The following is a 4,934-nucleotide window of genomic DNA, read 5'->3' as shown; positions in this document are numbered from 1 at the left end:
TTGATGTTGCCTTTAGCATTCCAGGTGGAGAAAGAGAAAGGGGGACTGAGTAAGGAGAATGAGGAACAGAGGGAGTGAACTGTGTGAGTCAGAAATGAATGGAAGACAGCATTGAAGATGGAGGCTGTGATCTTGGAGGCCCTTGAAAGCCAGGATACAGGGCACTGAAGGCATCTGATCAGAGGGAGGACGTGCAAACAGCTGAATTTTAGGAAGATTAACCTGGCAAAGGCAATGGGAAGAATGAGAGGGGGAGATGGAGGACTGTTTTGTTATCGGTTAGAAACAATTTGGCTACAAGTCACAGAAAGCAACGAATAGAGGTTCATTTATATCATATACAAAATGTCCAGAACAGCAAAGGAAAAATATATACATATAAATATATGTATGTGTGTTTTTGTGTGTTTATTATGTATTTTGGTTTAGCTGCTCATATTGGGCTGATGTCTCTGTGGTTCTCTTGGCCTTTCCCTCATAGTTGCAAGGTGGCTGCTGCAGCTCCATACATAGTATTTGCATTCCAGGCACAAGATGGAGGGGAGGGGAGGTAGAGTCACAGCTGACTCATTTTATCAGGAAAGAAAAAACTCCCCAGAACTTTCCACCTCCCAGCAGAGTTCTGTTTATATCTCATTGGCCACAGTTGTGTCATATTGTTACTGAACCAGGTTTGTTTGCCTGACATGAAGCAAGCTAAACCCTGAGACACTGAGGTCTGCAGCAGAGAAAGGGTTTATTCACGAGGGAGCCAAGTGAGGAGACAGGAGAGCAAATCTCAGATCCGCCTCCCAAAAGGCAAGAGGCTTGAGATATTTATGGGATAAAGAAGCAAGGTGGTTGTAAGGTGTGGGGAAAGGTGATTGGAAGTAGGGAAAAGGTGAAGTAATCGGTGCTCTGTGCAGGCTTACTTTTAGTGTTGGTGGTCCCCACTAGACTTAGCCAACCTGAATTGGGCAGAAGCCGACTCCAAATTTCTGTAAAACAACTTAAGCCCCTGTTACTATAGTGACCCATATGTCAGAAGCATTATCTATAGGGGTGGTTAAGAAGTCTGGTGATATATTACCTAGGCTACGTGAAGCTTGGAGGGGGGAGGGTATGCAATTAGAGAAAGGGGGAAGAAAAGAACAACTAAAGCAGGCTTAATCAGTAAAGGAAGGTTACAAACAGAGGGGTTTCTAACAAGTTGTTCCCTTATCTGCTGTTCTATAAGACACATTCAAGGATTCCTGTTAAGGCACGAGCTTCTGTTAACCCTATGGGGCACAGTCTCAATATGGCCACCCTATCTGCAAGGGAGGCTGGGAAGGCAAATTATTCAGCTAGGCACATCTCAAAGGAAAAAATAGGGAATCAATATTTACAGACAAATGAAAGTGTCTGCCAGAACACAAACGTACCACCACACACACACACACGCACATGCACACACACACGCACACACTCACACACACAAAAGATAAATTGGACTATATTAAAACTAAGAACTTCTGTTTGTTCATCAAATAACTCCATAAAGAGAGTGAAAAGGCAAACAGCACTGGGGGGAAAAATGCTGAAAAGGAAATAAATGCAGAATATACATTTAAAATATATAAAAGGCAGACAACCCATTAGAGAAGAAAAAGGCAATAGAAAAGCAGTAACTTCACAAAAGAGAGTATCCAAATGGTCTATAAGCATTTAAAAATGTACTCACCGTCATCAGGGGAATGTACATTAAAACCACAATGAGTTACCATTTTACACCCACCAGGACGACTAAATAAAAGATGGAAATTAGCAAGTGCTGATGAGGATGTGGAGCAACTGGAACTCTCATACTCTAGTGGTAGGAGTGAAATTGGTACAGTCACGTTGGAAAGCACTTTAGCTTCTTTTTTTTGGGGGGGGGGCGGTACGCGGGCCTCTCACTGTTGTGGCCTCTCCCGTTGCGGAGCACAGGCTCCGGACGCACAGGCTCAGCGGCCATGGCTCACGGGCCCAGCCGCTCTGCGGCATGTGGGATCTTCCCGGACCGGGGCACGAACCCATGTCCCCTACATTGGCAGGAGGACGATTCTCAACCACTGCGCCACCAGGGAAGCCCTCCTCTTGTTCTTATTCTCCCTTGCCTCATCCTCCTTCACTTGGCTAACCAAGCCCCTCAGCTTAAGCCCCACTTCCTCTAGGAAGTGTTCTGGGAAGTTCCCTCAAGTAGATACCCTGTACTGTGCTCTTCGAAATGCTCATATTCTGCCTGACATGGAACTCACACCTGGAATTCTACCTCTACACTGAGCAGTGCCTATTCATTCATTTAAAAATCATTTATGGAAACTAACACAACATTGTAAATCAACTATACTCCAATAAAAAATTTTAAAAATTAAAAAAAATTATTTATGGAGAGCCAAGTATATGTATGGCACAGTGCTAGGCACTATTTTTGTCTCCTGCTCAGTGCCTGCCGCAAATTATATAGCGAATATTCACTGAAAGAATTAAGGGCCAGCTTGAAGCAACCAGGCCTGAGATTGTGGCTGGCGATCAGAAGGAAGGTTGGAACACTGATGGGTGGAGCCTTGTCTCAGCTCCAGGGAGCAAGATAAGTCCTAGGGTAGAGGGAACTGAGCTCTCCTAACCGGGCTGGTGCCCTGAGGTCAGCCTGCACTGGGAACCACCTGATAGCAGCCAACAGGAATTTGTTCTACAGGGCTCAGGTAAGGAGCCAGCCGGGGCTGGGAATTGGGCAGACCCTTCGATGTTGTGTCTGTGGTTAATTTCTCCTTGGCTAGGGTTCCGCGCCAATGAACCACTACGCTGGAGTGTAGTGAAATGTTTAAGCCTAGGGTTTTTGCAGTCAAAGAGAGTTACTTAAGTTCTCAGAGCCTCAGTTTCCTTTTCTGTAAAATGGGAATAAGACTCGTACCCATTTTGTAGGCCGTTGCAAGGATGGAATGAGATTATGTATATGATATATCAGGCTGGTATCTGGCATACAGTAAAGTTTTATCAATGTTAACAATTATTGTTATCTAGGCTTGCTTTTTTAATTTGCAGTATGTCTGGGGGAGATAAGAGGAGCAAAACTTTTGCCCCAGTTTGGAGGTATATCTTAAGCTATCTCTAAGAGCCCCATGTATATAGCAGCCAATAGCAAATGAAAGCTCCCTGCTTGGACCTGTGCCTTCCCAGACTTCCCTTTGGCTGGGACATAGCACAGAACATCTGGGTCTTCCCCAGCATGCTGCATCTGTAAATGAAGCCTAAGGCCACCTCAAGAAGGTGAAAAGTCTCAGCACTCACTAACCATACCTAATCACAGTAAAAAATCTCAGGATAAAAGAAGTTACTTGGATATCATCAAAAAAGCTAGATTTAGCAATAAAAGGGTTATCATGGGATCAAGTGGAGAAGAATGTAGGCCAAAGGAGGTTTCAAAGAGCCATAGATGAAGTCCTGTGTTGCAAAATGTAGATGTTTAAATTATGGCTCTGGCCCAATGCATTGGAGCAGCTCTCTCTCTCTCTCTCTCTCTTTTTTTAACTTTTTAAATTTCTATTGAAGTATAGTTCATTTACAGTGTTGTGTTAGTTTCAGGTGTCAACTCTCTTTTTAAGCCTGCCCAGCATCTAGGGCTGGCTGGATTGACAAGTGAAGGCAGAATGACTTCCAACTTTTTGCCTGACGAACTGCATAGATAGAGGCACCAGTAGTTGACATTTGGAGAAGATAAACAGATTTGGAGAGGGAAGAGACCAAGTCCAGTTTTGAATATAGAGACTTTTGAGGTGTTTGAAGGGCACCGAGGTAGGTATGTTTAGAAGGCAATTGAAAATGTGGATCTGGAGCTCACAGAAAGTTATATAAAGATGGACGATGAGGGAATTCCCTGGGAATCCAGTGGTTAGGACTCCACGCTCTCACCACCAAGGGCCCAGCTTTGATCCCTGGTCAGGGAACTAGATCCTACAAGCTGTTCCGCGTGGCCAAAAAAAAAAGAAGATGGAGAATGAGAATTGTAAATAAGAAGGGGACAATGTCCACTGTGGGCAAGAACAAGACACCCCAGGGTATGAAGTAGAGTGAGAAGAGGACTAAGGAGAAAACCATAGAGAATTGCCATTTGGAGAGGAAAAATGGAGGAAGGAAAGCCAGCAGAGAAGATGGAGAAGGAAAAAACAAGCAGGGAAGTGAGAGCAAAACTAGGGCCTAGCTGTGAGACCACCAGACATCTTAAGGAGAATTCTGATTCACAGGAAATGAAATTGAATTTTTTTCCCCCAAGTCAAAAGAGCTTTTATTCATTTAAAAAATATCACACGTGAACCTGCCCCTTGCGGTTTCTGTAACTGGATCACTCAGATCTTATTCATAAGCCCGCTGAACTGTTCCTTTCTCAGAAACACAGATGCCATCCACAAATGTTCTGATATCCTTGTTTTTAACTGTTGTGGCTTTTGCTGAATCAAGGCAGCTGAATTTGACACAAGTTCCATGTCATTTCCTTCAAGAATCAACTCATCTTCCTGGGCTTGAGATACTGAACAAACAACACCTGGCCTCATCCGAGCCCTGCGGATGTATTTTTCACCCCAAAAATTTTGGATTTCCACAAGAGAACCATTCTCCTGAATAACGACGTTGATGGGGAAGCGAGCATACACAGACCTCATCTTGTAACGGAAGCCCAGTGTAACACCCTTGATCATGTTCTGTACATGACTACAAATAGTGCGAACAGTGGCCAGCTCCTTTCTATTCCCCCACCATTTGTCAACCCGGAGCCTCTTCTTTTTCTTCCCAAGGAGACTGAGTTCTACATTGATGTGATTGAAGTCCCTCCGCAGGGTGCCTCTGGGGCCCTTCACAGTAACTGTGTGTCCCTTCAGAGTAATGTCGACATTTTCTGGAATGTCGACAGTCTGACTGCTGAGAATGGTCTTCAT

At 44.3% G+C, this 4,934-nt stretch overlaps 1 pseudogene; it reads right to left on the bottom strand.

The window, feature by feature from the left end:
• Positions 1 to 4,353: 4,353 nt before the first annotated feature.
• LOC114894608 lies at positions 4,354 to 4,934 on the bottom strand (annotated as a pseudogene).

The sequence above is a fragment of the Monodon monoceros genome, unplaced genomic scaffold, assembly GCF_005190385.1.
Source record: "Monodon monoceros isolate NGI ecotype Baffin Bay Population unplaced genomic scaffold, NGI_Narwhal_1 Super_Scaffold_13, whole genome shotgun sequence".
NCBI lineage: Eukaryota > Metazoa > Chordata > Mammalia > Artiodactyla > Monodontidae > Monodon > Monodon monoceros.
The sequence above is the reverse complement of the archived record's forward strand: the minus strand, read 5'-3'. Positions and strand labels throughout refer to the sequence as shown.